The sequence below is a fragment of the Falco biarmicus genome, chromosome 10 (assembly GCF_023638135.1).
Source record: "Falco biarmicus isolate bFalBia1 chromosome 10, bFalBia1.pri, whole genome shotgun sequence".
Classification (NCBI taxonomy): domain Eukaryota; kingdom Metazoa; phylum Chordata; class Aves; order Falconiformes; family Falconidae; genus Falco; species Falco biarmicus.
In genome coordinates, this window is record NC_079297.1 from 1,455,992 (window position 1) to 1,478,200 (window position 22,209).

General features: G+C 39.7%; 1 protein-coding gene across 3 annotated transcripts in view; it reads right to left on the reverse strand.

The window, feature by feature from the left end:
* ITCH (itchy E3 ubiquitin protein ligase) overlaps positions 1-21,963 on the reverse strand; it is a 58,927-nt gene extending 36,964 nt beyond the window's left edge. For 2 of the 3 annotated variants that reach the window (XM_056353267.1, XM_056353269.1), the window contains exon 1: positions 21,084-21,107. The gene's annotated coding sequence lies outside the window, so the exon portion shown is untranslated. Of the gene's footprint in view, positions 1-21,083; positions 21,108-21,830 lie in introns of those variants that run through there. The other variant, XM_056353268.1, reaches the window with a different exon arrangement.
* Positions 21,964-22,209: the final 246 nt, after the last annotated feature.

A 22,209-nucleotide genomic window follows, 5' to 3' on the forward strand; every position in this document is an offset into this window, starting at 1 on the left:
CTTTCTGATGCTAGTGTTAACTACTGCAGAATATGACACCACTAAAAAAGGTACTAATGACTTGCTTAAAAATAGTATATAGTGTTATTAGAGGAGTTCAGTACTGTTAATTACTAGATTCCAGGTATGGATCACACAAATCCTGCTAAAGTGAAAAAATTTTAACATAAATATTTCAAAAGTAGTCTAAATTTAGAAGACTCTGAGGACAATCCTTTATTTTGATTCTGTGATTAGTTCTACCAAACTCACAAGGTATCCTTTATGCTTTAAGAAGGCAGTTTAATAGCATCTAGACCAATACAGACATATACTGGATAGCCTACAAGAGTTTGCATTTACAGAAGAGCTGCTATTTTCTACCTGGAGAAATAACACTGCACACAATACAAATGCAATTACTGAAGGTGGTAATTTTCCACTGTCATACAATAAGCATATACAGCATACAACACTCAGAAGCACATTAAAGCTAACCTTCATTTCTAAGTGTGCAAAATACATCCATTACTACAATTTTATGTTTATTTTCATTAAGAATATGCAGGAAAAAAAAATCAAGCACCTTAATCACAATTGAAATTACTGTCCTGCACACATATGTGCGAGTGTGTATGTAGTGAGACATAGTTTTCACTAACTAGCTAAGTAAAATTTCTACTGCCTCCCAATACTTCTAAGAAAAAGAAACTACATTACACATTGTTTAGTTCTCTCAGCTGCCATAAAGTTTCTAAGTATTTTTAAATAATAAAACTGAAGAGTCTTACTTTATTGTACGCTTGCTAAAATCCAGAGGCTCTTCAATTAAAGCAAGCTCCATTGGTTAACCAGGAAAGAGGATGAAGAAGCAATCTACCTGTGCCCCACACTGCAATAGCTCTATTTCTCTCCTCATATTTTCAAATACCTCAACTCCAATGCCTCTTCTGCTCTCCTTAACTGCCAGCTGAAACACTCAGCAAGCAAAGTAGCTGGTTCCATGCCAGGCATCCAGCAAGGAATAATCACTGAAATCATGCTGCAGCTTTTCTCTCAGCTGGGTGCTAATTTAAGTCTCTTCCCTACCATGCATGTATATACTCCATCCAGGTTTTTCTTAACACAGAAATTTAATCAACTTTGATATCTCTGTCTCCATCAATTTTTAGCTGGAATGTATTAGCAATTAAGAAAGTTTGTAGTGCAATACACAGCAAAAGAGGACAAAGAGTAGAGCAGGACTGGCAGCCGGAATTATATACACTTCATTTTCCTAGGAAAGAAGCCTAAAATACATTAATTAGTCAATAACAAACCATGATGATTAATGAATTACACTTTGAAGAAGTACAAAGATATTGCAGAAGATAATAACCCCATAAGTCTCACACATCCAGCCAATTTCTGTATTTAAAATTAATTTTTAGCATTTAACTCTTCTTTGTTTATATAAAATACACATACAAATTAAATTTGTTTGATAAGAAGCTACTATATTCACAGCTATTCTTAATGGTAACACTGCATATGATTTCAACTCAAAGCCTGCCTAGGGCTACTTATAAACTTAATCACAAAATAGGACAACATACACTCTTCAATCATAAATAAAATATTTCCATTTAGTTTTATTACAATAGAAACAATATTTAAGATTCTGTGAAAAGCAAATGTCTTAAGCAGTTCTGTCAGTGACTAGATTTGACGAGACCATCATGTGTGAACACCAACAAGCATTTTAACTGTTCTAGACCCTTAGACCCCTTGTCAGTAGAACGGAATATAACGATTGCTTTCAAACTATGTTACAAATAATAATTTAATGAACAAAAATATAATTTGTTAAATCATTATAAACTAGATATGTCTGCTTTATAAATTCATTGTAATGTAACGAGTACTTCCACAAGTAGAAATTGTCATTCCAAACAACTGAGAATGCATACTCAAGGTTTTTTACTTGCAGTAGAAAATTACACACATCTTCATAAATACTTAGAGATTTGGTTTGTTTTCCTTTGGGGTTTTTTTGTTCTAGTTTTGTTTTAAATTATAGTAAGCTTATATTGCAGTTTTTCCCCCTCAGATGCTGCTCCCCACTCCCAAGAAACCTGTAAGAATCTGAAATTTAAGAACATTAGTTGAAAGGTTTGAAAGCTGTGACAGAGAGAGCAGAGCAGTGTAACAGACACTCAGAGCACAATCACCTAAGTATAATTTTCTTAGAAAATTATTTGGCATATAAAAAGATATAATATAGAATACTACAGAATTATTATCTTGTTGATATTAAAAATAAACCATTCAAATGCTTGGCTGAATTTCTTTGGTAGCTGCATACCTATTCCCAGGTATCTTTGTTTGTTTTTATAACATGCTACCATAATGTATAGATTATTAGATACATTACGCTCAGCTTCATAATTGCACATGCCATTGTTTGTACTCCGGCAGGTTTGAACAAACACTGCTTCAAATAAGTCTGCCTCGCAGTAGGAAACAGTCCATGCATCCTTTTGGGATTTGGTTCTTTCCCCCTCTAACTGGAGTGCCTTCTCAGAATCTCCCCTACGGCACAACCTGATGCTGTTCGGCCAAATGTCATCATCTTCAGCAGCACTTTGATCCAAGACAGCAAGCTTCACCACCAGATATTATTTTTTTTTTGCCAGTGTGGTGGGGAAGAAAGAATAAATTCTAGAGGAGCGCAGCCCAGATGCTACAAACACCTTCAGAAAAAGGAATGCAGAAAGGAAGGAGTCTCACTTATTTTTCTTTTAAGAAATCATGAGAAAGAACAGGGAGAAAAGCAGCTTTGAGCGTTTCTTGGTTAAAGCAAAAGGCAGATGTGGGAAGGACCTTCTTACCCCACAAAATCAGGGAGTAAAAACAGAAGAAAAATGTTATCAAAGGCTTGAGAGACTTTCAGAGTGTCAGACCAATTGAACTTATGGTGTGACTTTATTCAGTGATGTTATTAATCTGTTAAAGAACTGACTTATCGAAAAAGATAATTTTGTTTCATAGTTATTTGAAAGAACAGAAGACATCTAGGTCAGAATGAAATCCTGTGACTGTATATTATACGGACATAGCTTTGAAAATATGTTGGCACATGCTCTTTATAATTTAAAAACCACTGAAATAATCGCACATTGTTGGCTGCTATAAGCCTTATGTTTACTAATTAATTTTAAGAACAGGCTAAACTGCTCTTCACAGGTGTACCAATTCAGAGTGTATTTGCCATTTCAATAATCAAGTAAAAAAAAGAAATTGTATAGTGAAAAAATTTCTTTAACATACCTAGTAATTTTAACAATGGTTTTGAAAACCTCACTGTGTGTAACACAGGAATACAGACTTTTGGAAAAAGTGTACAAAACCCAAAGTTTTGTCTAAAAAACTGCCTGTGAGATGTTACATGTCCCCTTTACAACAGTTAATTATTTCTAATCAACAGGTATGCTAGTTAGACAATAAAGAGATTAGACTAGATATTTGCAAGTTCAAAGTCACCTGTTTACCTTAATACTGCACTTTCTTGTGTGTGAGAAATTAAATACAAATGCTTTCTCTCCCTCCCCCAAAGCACTGAAGCCTCTTTTTAATTGAAGGCATGCACATTAAAGTTATTTTCTCTTAAATGTTAAGATATAATTACCGAGTAAGCCTAGGCAGAGACGGCTAGTTTGGCAACTTACTTGTTTAGCAAATTTGCAGTTACTTTACCTGTTCAAGTTTCATCTTTAAAGTAAAAAGTGGTTTGACAAAGCTAGTTTTATTGTTTCATATTTTTGTCTTTTTCTCTAAAATAAGTTTTAAGGACATGGTCAGTTTTGCCCAAACAAGTAATAAGGCATACAGAAAGAAACAAACTGCTGAGTAATCAACCAGGAAGAAAAGAATAGATTAAAAGATTGTAAGAGTGTTGAGTCCACATTGGAAAGGGAAGCAATTATGAGGTTTGCACCAAGGGATATTTATATAAGGAATGGAAACAAAGAGGGTTTTAACAGCAGAATGCAGCTTAGCTCCCTTGGCCGTTACTGCATGTGAGCAGCACTACACCTCTTTCCTGAAAATGCAGTAAAACCAAAGTAGTCTCTGCCATAATACATATGTTGAAATTTAAAATCCAGATGCCTAAACTGTTTTTGAACGAATGTGAAATACAGTGCATACCGGGTACAAACCCAGACTCTAGGCTGAATTACCGTGCTGTTGCTGTCACATCCCCACTGTCACCACCAGCTGTGCTCCCCCAGGCAGGAGCCAGCACCATAGGCACACCTCCCTTTTGCTACCCACGCTCAGTTTAACTATTTACAAAGCTAATGTACAGGCAGCTCTCCCCAGAAGAGTGAGATGCAAGCTCAAAGACAACATCTGTGCCAATTCAATATACTTGCTAAAAATATATTTGTGGGAAATACAATTTAATCAGTTTGGGAAACAATCCAAGTGGCATGACCTTCAGAGGCTGCAATGAGGGAAATGCAAGATATGTAACGCATGAAACAGAAGAGGTGCCCAACTTCTGTCCTTTCTCTACTATGGACTTACTAATGAGGCATTCTTGACATCGAAATCAAAACTTTATCCACTACGTTGTCTTAAGAACATGTATTTTAAGTTTTCCCATGTATTTTAAGCTTTCCCCTATCTAATTCCTGTATACAATATGCAAGATTCATTTTACTTTTGGCTCCGCACAGGAACCACTTTCCTGTTAATGTCTGCTTACAGACTATCATCTCCACACCCTTTCAAAACACAGTGGTATATCAGAGTCAGGAGTTAAATCTCCTTTAAATCAACATGTCTAAATATATTTTACAAGTGAGATTATCTGAATCTATTCTAGATAGCTACCATCCTGAATTTTTCTATCGGATGTTCTTCTGCTACAAGTAAGCATACCTTGTAGAGAATCATAATAGAGATGTTAAGATTGGTATGAACAAAGAGGGAATAGAAAAATGTGTGTATAAATCAGAAAAAAAACAGCAAAACAAAGGTTAAAAGAATGGCTTTTATTGATAACAAAGGACACTTCTTGCAACAATAGAACTGAGGAGTGTTTGTGTCAAGACCAGGATGTCTTCACTCTGATAAGACTATGGCACAGACGGCCAGCGAAAGAGCCTGTGCTTTAAAGAGGAGTGCCAAGAGGGTTACATCACATCACATACGTCATTCCTTTTCCCGTTAGCCCAACAGGAAAATATACTGCAGCTATAAAGATACGGATATTCCAAATAAGGAAAAAGCAACCAGCATTAGCCTTCGCTTCAGAGTTATGGAGGCTGGAGTAAGCCACATTCTAAAGCAAAGTATAAATATAAAACAAGTCTTGACCCCCAAAGGATATAAAATAATCATCTATAAAGTAGTAGCTTCACTAAAAGGAACCTGTGGCATGATCAACAGCTGACAGATACCATTAGTTCCTTCCTCCATGTTGCACATGAAAGACACTGGCTATACCAGCTCACCATGCAAAAACATCCCAGTGCTTGTGAGTACACGAGTGTGAGAGAAACAGTAAGTAAAATGTATGAGAGCATGAGTGTGAGTGGGTAAAATTGAGACTTTAAATACTACATTCTCTTCCTATAAAGCCTCACACTGAGTTTTGTTATAATAATTTCCTACAACCTCAGACACAACATGAATGACAGTCAGTGACACCATATTGACAGCCTACAACAGGATCAAACCACGGCTCTATTCTGCGTCACAAACAGATTTAAAATTACAGTAGCAATGACTATGGAACTACAGGCTAACAGCCTTAAACACTCTGCTAAAAAACACTCAGATAATTATTTATGCAACAGTAATCCTCAGCACTGATTCCTTGTTTTTCCTAAACATCTATCACTTAAAAAAGAGAACATAAAATGAACATGGGAACTCTTCTGAATCCAAAGTATCTAAGCTGGAAAATCTGAAAAACATTTAATCTGACAATCAAGACAAAGAGATCGCCCAAGGAAAGAGTAACTCCAGAAACGTTGGGGGCAGACACCCAGTGATATTCACACTGTAGCTTTTACGTCAATACTAGGGATCACCAGTGTTCCTTATACAAACTGCACAGATTAGAAAAACTGGTCCATCAACTTCAACTGCAGAGAAAAATGCTTCCAACAACACTGTTTGCAATCCAAATTAAACTATGTCTTCAGGCCTGCCAAACTGAAGACTCACGTCAAAATTATAGAGAATTCATTCATTAGCATTTCTACGCACCAAGAAGCCTGCTTGTATAACCTGCACCTCAGCAGAAATATTTCATATTACTTTTTTCTACATATAGTATTTGATAATGAATAAAAGAATTGGAAAAAAGACATGTACAGAAACAGTACTGCAATATACAAAATTCAAAGGAAAAAAAGCATGTAATTTGACAGGGTTTTTTTCCCCTTTCAGTAGTACATCAGTAATTCCTCAACCACAAGCTGTTCTTAAGACTAACACCATGGCAGGCAGGACAAAAGGGACAAAACAGGCTTTGCCACCAACTCAGATAACTCGCCAATGAATTTTCTTCCCAACTAAAAGGATGTTAGCTTTTACTAACTTCTAAGAAATACTCAAAGAGGGGAAAAAAGACAGAAGTATACATGAACATCATATGCTTTTTGCTTGATTCCAAAAAGCCTGGCAAGAAAAGCTACTGCAGAGCTGCAAGAGATAATTAAAACCGTTTGTGAAAACAAAGAGATAGTTATTTTTATTTTAGCCATTTCCTTCTCATGGTACAATCCATTTCAAAGAGGACAATTCATATATGCAAACCACTAAGCTAAAACCGGTTCACTGCTGTAAACTTTGAAATAGAGTAATACTTTAAATGGCTGGTTCTTAAACAGCCCTGTTGGAAAACAGGATATATTGAAATTGGCATGCACACTAACCCACTGTAGAGAGAATTAAACTGGTACTAGAAAGACCAAGAAGACAGTAAAAACGGCATCGCTGTAACTACCACAAACTTAAACAGATTTTTAAATTGCTGGACTTACTGATATTAACTGGACATTAACTGGATTAACTCCTGCATTTTACAAACCACTGCTTTTAGAAATTAATTTTGGCTTTTAAAACTGTTTTTAAAAGATATTTTGTAATAGTATAGTTTCAACACAATCCTGCATTGACTCAGAACTGTTTCATCTTAATACTTCTGTGATGAGGTTTCAGGAAGTGTTTCGGTGGTAGTGCACAACTGGAACAACGTTACAACCTGTCACCTGGAAGGTAAGCAGTTACCTTGCTACTTGCAAAGCAAGACAAATCAAGAAACCAGATATTCAAGCCTATTTTTTATGGCTGAAAGTACCCAGGTGTTATCATGGGCTGACAATACACTCGCAAGGTAAGTTTGTTTGTAAGGGTTTGTGCTCTTCTATCCATTTCACGATGGGCAAAACTGTTTTCCTAGGCCCCCTCTTCTGGAAGCTTACCCTATAGGTCAAGATTTTAAAATCACTGTTGGTTGCCTTTTCTTGGTGGACTAACAAAACCCTAAGGTGTGAGGAAAGAATATTTTTACTTATCAAAGACAACTAATCAAATTTAGCCCCAAACCTGTCTCCATAGTAGGTGGTTGTATTGGATTTACATGGCAAGGCTTTAGTGGCGGGGCAGCCGCAGGGGTGGCCACTGTGAGAAGAGACCACAGGCTGCACCCATGTTGGCCAAAGCCGAGACCATCAGCGATGCTGGTAGCATCTCTCCAATAATGTATTTAACCCATCTCACTGAGCTACTGTGACCATCACATTTCAGTCGCATCACGTTTATTTTAGGATGGTTTAATGGAAGTTCAACTTCCAATGTACAAATTAAACTCACAATCTGAAAATTATGAGCTGACAGTATTATGATCAGAGAGTTTACGCCCTGAAGAGGTGAATGTACCAGAGCTGGGGATGACTGCCTATATAGTGATCCAGCTTCTCAGAAAGAGCAATATTCTTTCATAGGGAAATATCCTTTGAGCACCTGCAAATACCAAAGTTCCTCTGACCTTGCACAATTCCTGCTATTAGGACTGTTCGACTGTTATTATAGATCTCTGACAAAAAGGCATCAAGTTCTAGCAATTAGAACTCTCGTATCTTGTAGAAATTAATCACAGATTAGTTCTTCCATTTCCTCACACTGTGAACCATGTTCTATACAGACCTTTGTGGAAATACAGGTTAAACAAAACAGTAATTTGTGCTCCAACTTCAAGGACATTTTTCCTCTGAGAGGAAGAGAAGACAGCTACAAAGACCGAAGCAACGTAATCAACAGACATGTATTGACAAAGCCCTAATGGGCAGAAAACCCTTTTATATTTAACTTTCAAAAAACAACATTGTTTTATTCCCAGGTTTCTAAAAAGAACGTACCTAGAAAGCATAAGCAACATTTTCCAGTGGTAACCTTGGAAAAGAAATTTCTCAAGGGAAAAGCAGATAGTGCAGCCAGACAGTTACTAGCAGCCACTGAAACTGCACTAACAGGAAGCTGAGCAGGTATCTGGAAACATTCAGTGTTTACTTTGAATTGCAGCTGTTTCATAAACACAATATTCTCTAGCATGCAGCCTTGGTACCATTTACCTAAGTAAGACTGTATCCTAACTGCAGAAATACAGGCATTTGTTCTGTAATTTGGAGATTTTCTCGACACTACTCAGATTTTATCACAAAGGACAACTTTGAGCACAGAGAAACACTGAAGAGAATTCCAAGATAATTACAAAACAGAGTTACCAAAAGCAGCCATATTTTTTGTTCTGTCTGCCCCAAAAAATCTCATTTAGCCCTACAGCTACATTTACGCTTCAGCTGGCTCTGAGACTAAGAGGTTCCTACAAAGCAAAAATCCCAGTCTTGAGTATCTCAGTCAAATATTACTGTTGGTGTTAGCCACAGGTTATTTTAGACCTTGCCATGAAAGCAGGAAAAGGAAATTTTTAAAGAACTTTACCCAAAGTCTCCTCCTGCCTGTTGCTATGGGAAGGGGAAGGAAAGAAATTATTTGGAGGCCTCCACTTAGCAATGCTTTATCTACATGACACAGTAGTAAGAAGAGATGGTCACACAAATCCACAAGTTACTTATTCATGTTATTCAATTTTTAATTAGGGGAATTAAATAATCTTAATGTGATCACCCAGAACAAAAATATGAAGTCAAAATAGCAAGTTACTTTTTCTCCCTTTAAGCAATTTTCTTACTTGTAATCTATTAAGTGATGATTGCCTGGATATTTTAAATCACCACCCATCTTTTTGCAGTTTTAACAGTTTTCCTGAAATGCAAGAGGTTAGTAGAGATAGTTAGGAAAAAAAAAAGAAATTGACATTTCCATATTTAAAACAAAGATATTGAAGGATTAGACGTTATTTCACATAAAACACAGAAACAAAACTTGAAAAAATAAAAATACACTGTAAAAATATTAAATTTTGCCTGTTACGAACTGCCCAGAAAATTAAGGACAGGGAAACAAAACAAATAGAACAGTCACTGACTTTACAGTCATAGCACAAAGCCTTGTGAAACATTTCACACACTATGAGAAAAGTTTGCTTGGTTTTACTCTCAGACATATCCGAACACAGTCCAAACAACTGTCAAGCAGCATTTATATTCTGTCTCTCAGAACCTTCCTATGTATATTTTTGTTTTCCCCTACCTATGCTGTGCATTTAAAAAAAACCCCTCACTAGCTAAAACTGACCTGAAAATAACAAATGAAAATGTGTTGCTGGAAAGAGCATGTGAGGAAACAAGTGTATCTTGAAATGAGACCACACTTCTATGAATTACTTTCTAATTTCCTCCCAAGTGCTGTTTTGCAGGTTTGTTTGGTTTTGTTTTTGTTTGTTTTTTTTTTTTTAATAGAACCACACAACAATGTTGGCTGGAAAGGACCTCTGGAGGTTGTCTTGTCCAACACCCTCCCAAAACAGGGCCAACTTCAAAGTCAGACCAAACTGCTCAGTGTCTCAGAAAAGTTCAGTACAGTAAACTAGTAGCAACATACAAGTTGTAATAAAGGTATCTCAATATATATATTCAAGTTTCCAGATACAGTAACAACAAAGTAGAGTGGCTCTGTGGTTTTACATAAACACACATCCTGTTTTCCTAATGCATAAATGTGCAAATGCTTTACATTCTTAGCATTTCAAGCCTTTCACATATCCTTGCCATACTGCTACTAAAACGCATCAAGAGAAACAAAATTTATTTAACATGAAAGTTAAAATACAAAGTTACCTAAAGATGTGTTCCTTAGAAATTTTATTCCTCTTGATAACTGCAATAATATGGAGAAATACAGCAAATAAAATGAAACAGGTGAGCTCCAAAGACAACTGCCTCTTCTACCCTAAGCAGTCACCTTCCAACCAAGTTCAATTACAAGCCAGCTGTCATTTCATAAGAGATTTCTCACAATCAAGATAATTTACTTCTTTCAGGACTTCATGCAAACCGTAAATCAAACTGCTTTACTAAAACTGGAGGGCAAATCTAACAGTTCTAAAAAAACTGATTTTGATTAGTCAGCATTGATTATGAAGGGGAAATCATGCTTGACCAACCTGACAGCTTTCTTTGACAACTTGGTAGCTGAGAGGACAGCTGGTCATCTTTGACACTGTCCCCTACATCATCCTCATAGACAAGACTATGAGGTATGGGCCACATCGAGGACTGTGGCGTGGATGGAAAACCCGGCTGAGCTGCGGTTGTGATCAGCGGTATACGGTCCAGTTAGATGCCAGTCACAAGTGCTGTACCCCAGGGGTGCATACTTGGCCAGTACTGTTTAAATTCTTCAATTATGACCTGGACAATGGGCCCAAGCTCAGTCTCAGCAAATATGCTAATGAAACAAAAGTGCCACAAAGGGAAGTGCAAAGTTCTGCACCTGGGGAGGACTAAACCTACGCACCAGCAAAGGCTGGGGGGCAGCTGTACAGAAAGCAACTTTGCAGAAAACAAATACCTGTTGAACACAAACTAGTAATGCTTCCTTGGGGGGAGGGGGAGTGTCGCAAGCATCCTGGGCTCCATTAGAAAAGCATTACTAGCAGGATGAGGAAGGTGGTCCTTCCCTGCTACTCAACAGCAGTGAGACCACATATGATGTACTAGTGTGTCTAGTTTTGGGCTTCCCAAAACAAGCATGACACAGACATACTGGAGTGGCACCAGCAAAGGGCCATACCAACTATAAAGTGATTGGAACAAGACATATGGGGAGAGGCTGAGAGAACAAAAATTGTTAAGCCTGGAAAAGAGAACGCTTGGTAGGATCTTATCAGGGCGTATAAATACCTAAGGGAGGTATAAAGGGTTAAAAAAGATGAAGCCAGACTGTCTCCAGCAGTGCTCAGTGATAGGCAGTGGGCACAAATTAAAATTCAGGAAATTCCACTTAAAACCAGGAGATTTATCTATTTTACTGTGAGGTGGTTGAACAGTGGAGAAGCTTGCCAAGAAAGGTTAAGTTGCCATCCTCAGAGATATTCCAAACCCAACTGAACATGTTACTGACTGCTCTAACTGGCCTTGCTTTGAGCAGATGGATTTGGACCAATGTCCAGAAGCCCCTTCTAACCTCAATTATTCTGTGATTCTTTGACTTCCCTAAAACAAACTCAATAATTCCCATTGTACCTGGCCTGTTCTTCCTCTTATTCTCTTTAGGTCTTGGTCTTGATAGAGGTTTCTTTAGAGGAAGAATCTGCTACAAGTTGGTTATATGCTGCTTTTTTTTTTTTCCTGAACTGAGGTTTGCTTTCAGTGCCCAGTTATTCATTACAGCTTAAGTTTTACTAGTTTGAATAGAGAGGCACAGACTGCACAGGTCAACATGCACCTTCTTCAGGTTCAATCATCTTTATCTTGAGTGTCATGTTTAATTTCTACAGCTTTTCCCAAGTCCTGTACTAAAATCCAACGCACAAGTCTATACATTTTTTCTCACTTTCGAAAACTATTTCCCTTATTGCTGCTCTCTACTATAAAGAGCAAAGCACTGCAGCTTGAGTCCTTCTTCAACAATATGTTCAAGACCATACATACCAAAGCGTTAGCTAGCTTCAATTAATGACCATCAGGTAACATGATATTGAGAAACATGCAAAAATCAAGGCAGAGTTCAACTGCCCAAACAGAAAGAATGCTACTGTACACTTCATATGCACACTGCTTTCCTAGCTTATTTTAATTTTCTTTTGCCTTGATAAGAAATCTCATAACACATTCACACATCACTGCCTTGGAACCTGTGTATCCATCCCTTCATTATTTATGTAAAATCAGAAATAGGGAAGTCATTGAATATCATGTTCATTCAAAATGACATTTTACTTCGCTATTGGCTGGTGTTTAGCTGTTCATACCTTTAATAATTTCCTTCCTTTTAACTCATTTGATAACTTTCCAGAGCAAATCTGGACAGTTACCCATATGTTGCTTCATATCTCTCCCATGCATGTATAAAGCCTCTGTCCCAATCTCTGAAATACTTTCAAACCAATTACTCTATTTTACATGAAAAATTTTCCATGTGTGACAAATTTGGGCTAGAGAGTCACTTAAAGGATGCTGATCCTCTTAACAGTTTCTAGAAGTTTCTCCTAGGTATCTAAACAAATTAATCCAAACCTCAGAGGGCAAGAACGGCAATGGAGTTTAACCTATGATACTAAAACCAAATAAAAATTATGCTGCCAAAAATCCCAATGACATATACAGCTAATGTGACCGTGGAGGCATCATCTAGCTGCATAGCAAACTGACAAATTCACATCAACGTCCTGTTCTACCACTTCAGCCTTATTCTTTTAACACATCCATGAACCTTCGCTCATTTCACAGTTCCCAATGCATACATTTAGCTCCCCTATCTCATTATTACAAAAATAACCACATAGCATCACAGTTCAGATTAGTGTTTTATGCTATTTTCCAATTAAAGAGGCAGAAATCATTAACCTTCATGAGCAAATTTCGGAAACTGCAGAACTTAATTTGATGCTCATGGGAAGAGAGATAAAACACTGATATTAGTAGATACGTTGGAGAACCACTTGATCTTTAATTTGACTGCTTGTTTTGTGATTTGGCATCAAAAGAAAATGACTGGTTTTGTATTACAGCTATATTTAAATGTATTTCAAAGGCATTACTTTTGAAATGTCAATAAGAAACAATCTCTGTATTATAAACTCTCACAGTAAAGCACAATACAAGGCCACCACCTCCTGTTTCACCATCCACCTTGCAGCTTTTAAATAAGTCACTTCAGAAGCAGTTACATATTCAGTTATTAACAGAGGACAGCATCTACAGAGGATGTCGTAATCTCCAGCCATTAGTTCTTGTTTACAGCTCAGTGCTTGCTCCCACGCATTTCCCCATGCCATTCTCAGCACTACATTTCATTACCAATGGTTCACACACACCCTTATTCAAACAAACCTACATGAAGTTTCTAAGTCTGGGAGGAATGGAAAAAAAACATAGAGCTTGACCATTAAATTACGCTATTACCTGTATTCATTACCAAGTATGACAACTTCAGCCACTATTACAGTTGTTTTGAAGAATGTTTTTAAAAGTAGCCCCTTGAAAGGCTGTTGCTTACTAGCAGTCCCAGAACCAAAACCAGATCCTGTCACCTGGAGGACTCAAATCTAGCAGATACCAGCTTTATTATGCTTCTGAAAAATATATCTACATTAACCTAAACATGATTCTTTAGTATGTTCTGTACAGAACTGTACAGCACACAACACACCTTGTTTTAAGAGTGTTCAGTGGCACTGATGGAGTTTCACACGTGTACAGAGGTACCTCATTGTTACACCTTCTGGGGGTGTAACAATGAAGAGAGCTCCAGATACACCTCCACTTCTTTGCTCCCAAGAGCACTGATAAAATGGGCCATGGAGGTACGAGTAGAAAGTTTCCAGTAAATGATATCCCCTGACAAAAACTATCTTGCTAAACAGGTTGTCACTGTAGGTACCTGAGCAACAAACCAAATCAAAACAGACTGCACAAATCTGCAATCCAACCTGGCAAGGCTCATCAAAGAAACTGTGAGTCGTTCTCTACTACCCGTGACAACTACAAATCTGAAATTGGCTGATTATTTGAAATCTCTTGAAATAGAAAGTTCTTTGTCACTTGCTGCCTGTATTTGCTTTAGCAGATTAGATGTTATAAAACACAGTTCCTCTTGATTAACTTTGACTTAGCTGTAAGAACAAGAACTACTGTTGTCAATGCACTGAAATTCTTACTTAACTTACATTAACTTAGTTAACTTACATTACCAAGATGTACATACATTGCCCCATAAGAAAAATAAGCTGCTCCTCTGAATACCTGTAAGCATTACAAGCAATCAAAGAAACTAGAACTAGAAATCTAGCATCTTCACCAAATGAAGTAATATTCCTGTGTGCTAAATTCAATGCCAGCCAGAAATAAAGGCTGCATCCTTCCAACCTAAATTATGCATTACTAAAGTAAAGCACACAAAACCGAAAGACGTAACGGAAATGAGAATTTCTGGTAAAAAAAAAAAAAGAGAGAGATTAAGTAAACACAGAGGTATCTAAAAGTCTACTATGGGTAATTTTTTAAAAAAACTGCAAACTGCTGCAAGCTAAATCTTGAGTTCCAGAAGAACCACCTTCATATTTTCTAATTGCAACAGAAGTCCATTACCTGCTTCCTAGGAATCTTTTCTAAGTGACCAGATGGCAACATGAAAGCATAGCCAGGAATGGACAACATAACCATCCCAACCCTGCAAAATGCAACTGCTTGCTACATTCCAGCTCACGTCTCTCTGAAAAATAAAACAGAAACTACAGGAAAAAGATGGCTTAGAACTGCACCGCTATTCCTATATTCTCAGTGCTTTTCTTTAACTTGTTTTTTGTGGGGCTGCCCTAAAACCCTTTTTCCCTTTATCAGAAGGTAAAGTAGACTTCTCTTCTGAAATCCTGGGTTACCCAAGACTTCCAACAGTAGTAATAAATTAAAATCCTGAATTAAAGTTTCAGTCTTTACAGCCTAGATCTTCTATATGAAGAACTGACAATTGCACATTTAAAAAAACATCAGGATTATCTGCTAACAACAAACATTAATTGCATCCTTCAAGTTCAAGGGAACTGCCATACTGCAAGGATACAACTTAAAACCCACAGGTCTGTGATGAAGCTTAGAACTGTCTCAAACTAAAACTTGACGATAAGCCAGAGATAAGTGTGCAACAAGAGTGACGGTGGTACAGTTGTTGCAGCTATCAGTGGAGCACAGATGGTGAGTTCTGCTCTGGCAGCTTGATATTGCTGAAGGAGCAGCCCCATCTTCCCCTTACACTCCCCTCAGCCACACAGTCCTCCCCTGTCTTTGTGCCAATTCTAGTGCTAAATTGACATCCAATGACTTGGTTAAATGCAGTAAATCTTCAGGGGAAAAAAAGCCTAGGGCCCCTGATAACTGCAAAGCAATATATATGTTTTTTGGGTTTTTTTAATAAAATAGGCATACATTGCATGCCCTGGCAAAGTATTCTATGCAAGGAGTGTAACTCTGTGTGAGCAGTTTTTACACCATACATACACCCCTTCACGGCTTACCTGTCCCTGGATTGTGGCAAACCAAAAGGTACTCACATACTGGAGTAAAAGTATAGGCCCATAGGGTTGTAATACTATGTAATGACCTTAACCAGCAAAGCATTCTTCAAGATATAAACCCTGAGTCTAAGTCACGTGAGGAGTTTCGACAACTGTTCTTCTAAATTTTGATCAGACCCTTTTTTATGTAGTTTGTAACGCATAATGAAGTCATGAAGGCAGAAACAGAAAATATAGTTTACTATTTTAAAAATCGGAAGTGAAATTCCAAAAAGCAGAGAAATCCCAGCTGTGGCACAGGCCTTCTCTCATAATAAATCCTATCGCTGTCATTACTGTCTACAAAGTCCCTCCCCTCTCAATTCCTGCATCATCCACCCTTAACAGGGAATTTCATTTCACTGGTATCTTCTACACTCAAACATATGGTTCATTGCAAAGTTCACAGCTGAACTTTGTTTACGTTCATCTGAAAGCATTTTCACCTCTAACATCACCATTACAACAGTACTATTTTGTTCAAGCATACACATCCCAGAGGAAAACAAGACCTTCTTAAATGTTATCTTTTGCTTTAATAACTCCAATTGTCACTAATGCCATAAAGGTCTTGTAGTTCTGAGGGCCTGATGAGGGGTAGGAAGGAAGGGGAAAAAAAAAAGTATTGATGTGCCACACCTCAAAGGACTACATTTGAAACATTTAAACCCCTGAGAATACCTAAATAACCACCAGCAATGTCAACAGGTTTCCACACAGAGCAAACCCACCTGCCCAAACAAGATTTCAGAACAGGGGTTAAATATACGGATTCAACGGGTGCACAGTAAGAACAACGAGAACACGGTTGCCTTGTGATAGCTTATTCATTGACCTGAACTAGATCTGGTTCAGGCAAATGTTTAACAAACGTAGCATCGCGCTGGAAATTGGTCAATCTAATATACAGCACATGCTGCATTTACAAAAGACATTCTAAGGTCTTACCAGTAAATTCAATTTAACAAGCACAAAATAGAGTGTGCCAATTGTCTGCAGAAGTACTGCCCACTGAACGTAAGTTTTCCTCTGCATCTTTAGATGGTGAACAGTTCTAAATGGAATTAGAAATGGTACATGTGGCAAGTGTTATTACACAATGTAAAAAACTTCTGAAAACAGAGGTGATAGCTATTTAGTTTATTTAGAATTTTTTTTGAAGTAGAATAAGGTGGTCAGCGTGTTTTCCTAAACTCTCAGCATTTCCCTCCTCTTTCCTGTTATCATTATACACACTATTCCCCTTCAAACAGCTGGAATAAGAATCTGCTTTTAAGACCGCATCTTTGCTGACAACACATGCACTGGCTGAATCCCATACATCCAAGAATAGAAGCTGACTTGCCATCCTTATACAAAAAACAAGGCAGTGTTACACTGTTACATTTTATCTCCTAAGCTCCTGTATTTCCTTTTTTCTCGCTTCCTTTATTCAGAGGATTTCAGAGGTGCCGTTGACCAGGGGTCTTGACTTGAACAGTTAGGAAAGGGTGTTCAAGTAAAATCTAGTGAAAAGGCGCAGCTCATCACTTTCACAGAAGTTTGCAAGCCTTGTTAAAGATTAGACCAAACACATTATCAACTTTTAGACATTTTTGTATATTAATCGTCACTTTTTTTTTTACCTAGCCTCTGAAACAATATATTCACAGCAGTAGGAAATGCACACATACACACACAAGGGCACACACGCACTTCTCAATGAAGAAAAATTAATCAGAGTGATCCACAGGTCAATTAATTCAGGCTCCAACAAGCAAAAGTAAAAAAAAAAAATAAATCTTTAAAAGTTGAAGGAATCCTCATAAAGAATGAACTCACTCCATCTAGCTGCTTCTGCTTTGCAAATAAATCATGAGAAGAACAGCTCATGGCATGGGTAGAGCAAAAATTAAGGCATCAGAAAAGTACAAACGCAGTATTTGGAGCAACAGATCTTAATCTACTCAAATGTTTATGAAACCAGAAGTGAAGAAATAAAAATGTAGTTTTCCGACTACTCTGTCAAGCAAGAATAATGATTATTAATATATTATTAAAAGACAGCTAGCAATGTGGATAGGAGCAGGCACTAGGGATAGATACCAAAAAGTGTGCTAAAAATTAGGACGATTCACTCTGTCTCAATACGTACTCTTCAACTTGCTCAGCATCTAGTCTTCCTTAGCTTTTTTTACTGTATTGGACGATGCAAAGCTAAAAAGGGCAGTAACCACTTAGGAATGACTTGCACAGGCAAAAGTTCCATCGCAATCATGTGAAACTGAAGGAATCAAAGAGCCCACTTTCTTTTTACATAAATGAACATGCTTCCAGTCACAAATGTTATATTCTTGATGGATATTTCACTACAAATGGCTATCCATTTGATGAATTAATGAATAAATCAGAATTGGATTACAGACCTGTCTTTACTATGTCTTTTTCTATTCCAGATTGATTTAAACTTTAACTGATCTTTCTTTTCCTTAGTATTAAACTTCAAAGATTACCAGGTATCTAGCTAATACTAAGAGACAAAAAGTATGTCTAAAGGCTACCAGTGACAAAAAACTAGACCTATAAAGAACAGAAAACATACACATTTTATTGAGGTTGATATTAACACCCTCTTCTTGAAAGCTCCATTTCTGTATCACAACCTACCAATACAAAAGCCGAGATTGGCACATTTCGGGTAAAACGTGTCACCTAGCTTTCCCCGTTTATTGCTTAAAAACAGGGTTCCACATAATAAAACTTTAACAGTCCACCTGAAGAAAACAGGCCTTTTCTGCTCAACACCACCACCATTTGGGTTTAAGTTCTGAACTTCAAAATCAGTGCTCTAAATGCAAACATGTAAGTAGCTCCGTTCATCACTGAAACAACCGGCCTCTCCTAGCAGCACAGTTCAGAATAGCTCAGGCAGGTGGGTGGAAGGCAGGCATCATCAGTTTCTAAATGGGAGCACTGTAACAAAACTTTAAAAAAAAAAAAAAAGCACAGCATATAAGCATACTGCCAAGTTTTAAAAAACTATTTGGATAACCAGCGTAACAAGATCCAGTATCGTGTTTCCTCAGAAGGGAAAAAAATAAATCTGCCTTTGATGTTTTACCAAGAAGTTTGTTCTATGGCCCAGTATAGTCGAAGTAGAAATTCCAGGCATAACTTAAGAGCTGGTCATATGAAACAGGGCCTTGGGTTCTTCAAAATGCTCTTTCACAGTTTATTATGATACTTTTTATTAAGTGTAACTTGTGGTTCTTCTGAAGAAGATCCTTAAACTCTGCACTACAGTAAAACCTGAGTGTCAGTCACAGAAAATGCTCAAGTCCTTACTGCTTTATTCTTCAGATGAAAGGAATGAAGAAGAAAAACTATCTGTCCCTCCCCAAAATGCAGACACAGAATTACCTCAGGTAACAGTCAAACCTAGCCCAAGAAGGATTGCCTAAAACCTTTAAAAATACTAAATTTATGAGACAGTAAAAAGTATCTAGAAAAACAGAATACTCCCAAGGTAGACTATAATCATGGCTCGTCTACTTCCTCTTCTGAGGTGAACACACACTTCAAAGTGCTTCTATAGCTGGGCAAAGTACGGTTACAGTAAGCAACCGAGGCAAATACTCTCCTCTAGATTATGCACATGTCTTCACTTTCTTTAGGTGTAAGGGCACAAAGTAGTTCCTTCAATTACATGCAGGTACAGCAGACTGTCAAAAAATTTGAGCATTACATGAACATAACTGGGTAGCCAAACAGAAAGGCTTAAAACTAAACAGCATCACTGACAGCATTCCCAGAAGCTTTACCACTACCATCTGCAAGGGTTTTTTTCTTCTCCTCTAACCCTATAGACTCTTTTCCTGGCTTTTAAGTAGAAAATCAAAATGGTTTTGCTGCAACATAAAAGCACTTCACTAGAGCTGAGTATGTTTACCATTTCCTTTAAACAGCTTAAACTTATAAAAGATATTTGTTTTGATGCTGTCATCAACTGATGCTGTTAAAAAGAGACTTATCTATTGCATATGCTGTAAAATAGAAAAGAAAAAGAAAAAGAGTAAATTTCTCATGAAACATTTTTCAAGCAGTCCAAAGTCAAGCTTTCTTAGAAACAATAATTCATTTAAACTCTACAAGAGAAACACCTACCACTTGTCTTCCTATTAGTTTATTTATTTTGTAGTCAACTTCACCAAAATATTTTGAAACTTGGAAACAAAGAAACAAGACAACTTCCTATCTCAGCTCTGCTTCACCACAGAAGAAACAGGACTCTAAGAAGGGAGATAAAACTGAGGGAAGAAAACAAGGTGATGCTGCTTAACTAATAAATTCATATAAATAATCTTCTCTCAATCTCTCTTAGGCCCAAAAATAACTGTTTAATCTGTGAGAAGCTTTCAAAGTTAGCACTCGGAAGTCTCAGTTATTTTCCACTGCAACGTCACCTTTCACATGTACTGTATCAGTTCTTTGTTTTAAAGACAGGAAGATTCAGACATTTGGATCAGAATGCTGCCTTATTCCAATGATCACTTGGAGGTGAATGCATTCAGCATGGTGATCAAAACTGTCAGCCAAACCACAATTAAGGATGCACACTAGACCAAGTTCTGATTTAAACAGCTGTAGCAATGAGCAATGTAACTGTGATTAAATTAGAACTGCCTTGGACTTCCGCTATAAGAGGAGAAAAAAATAATTTAAATCTCCTTTTTCAAAGAAGATGTCTTTTTGAATATTATAAGTCCTCAGAACTGAAGACAGGCAGCAGTTCATGTGCCTTTTATTCAGGTAAATACAAGCAAGCAATAGCTAGATCTACTGTCATTCTCTTGACACGGACTGTCGTCTTACAAAAATCAGTCTGCATTTCTCCTTTTCTCTTTGAAAAGCACAAGTGGCAGGGCAGCAGGTAGACAAAACGAAACAATGAGAAACTCACCAAAATAAGCAATAATATATTGGGGGAAATGGTCTAAAATACCCTAGTTTCTGACTTCAACTCTAAGTTTTGCTGGGGATATTTTCCAAAGCTTCAAGGGTAAAGGATGCCACGCGAATGACAGCAGACATCCCAAGTGCTACACCTGCCTTCCCCTCTGCATCACAGATCTGAAGTCCTTGTCAATTTCACATCGTCAACTATAGCTACTAAAACAAGCTGCAATTTTGGATACCAGAGCTAACGATATAAAGGCTCCCTCAAACACCCTCTTCTGCTGTTATCTGGATAATATCGCCACACAAGGTCAAAGCCACCCGGTTTGGGAGCGGGAGGGTTAACAGCTAGAACTTGTCCGTGTTTCCAAAATAAGCCGGTGGCACCAGCATTGCCATTCTGCCGTGTTTACGGGAGGAACAGCTCGGCACAAACCTCCAGCTCCAGGCACGCGTTACCGCCGGGAAACGTTACTCCAAGGCACGGCCGTGCCCCGGCGGGGCGAAGGCAGCGACCGCTCGGGGAGCGGCTGCAGCAGCCACCGCGCCCGGGGGCGACCCCAGGCCGGGGCCCCACGCTCCGCGGGGGAGCGACGCCGGAGCTGGGCAGGGGGCTGCGCCGCGGCTGCGGGGAGCAAAGCCTCGGGCGGGGGCTCGGGGCGGGGAACCACCGGGAGGGGCGCGGGGTCCGGCCGGGGCGGGGCAGCCGGCGCTGCCGGGTAGCCCTAGGACAGGGAGCCGGAGCCGGGGGCGCGGGGCCCGGGCAGGCGCAGGGGCTCCGCAGCACCCGCCGGCAGCGCCGGAGAACGGGCGGCGCGGCCGAGCGGGGCCGAGCAGCCCCGGAGGGGCAGCGCCGGTGTCCCGGGACCGCCGCCCCGTCCCGCGGGGAAGGAACGATTCTGCCGTCCCAGCCCGGCCCCCGGCCCCGGAGCTGCCCCCGCCGGGGCCCGGGGAGGCAGCGCAGCGGGGAAGACCGCCCTCGGCGAAGCCCCCCCGGGGGCGAGGAGCCCCACCAGCCACCAGGCCTGCGCCCGCCGGGGTCCCCGCGCTTCGCTGCCCCCGCCGCCGCGCCACGGCCGCGCGGAGCCCCGGGCAGCGCCAGGGCCGCCGTGCGGCGCCCCACCGCCCCGCCGCGCCCCGGCCCCACCGTCCCGCCCGCCGCGCAGACCCCCGCTCCCCTCACCGGGTACGGCGGCGTAGCAGCTCCCCCGTCTCTCGGCCAAGATGGCAGCCGGTCCCAGCCCAACCTGAGGCAGCGACTTTACAAAGTCGGGCGGGATCTGCGCACGCGCCGAGTCGCCCCGCCGCCACCGCGGCGCACGGACTGCAACTCCCGGCGTGCCCCGCGCGGGGCGCCGCGCCTGCTGGGGCGGCGGGCGAGCGGCGGTGGGGGCGGCAGACGCGTCGTTCGCCTGCCGGGGCCCTGCGCCAGGCTCGCGGCAGCGCGTCGCCGTAGCACTCGGTTCCCGGGTCGCGGCTGGGGTCTGCTGGGCTGTGCGCCGGCGGGGCTGCCCGGGGCAGCGGGGAGCCGTTCGGGCCTGGCCGTCCCCTCACGTCCCGCA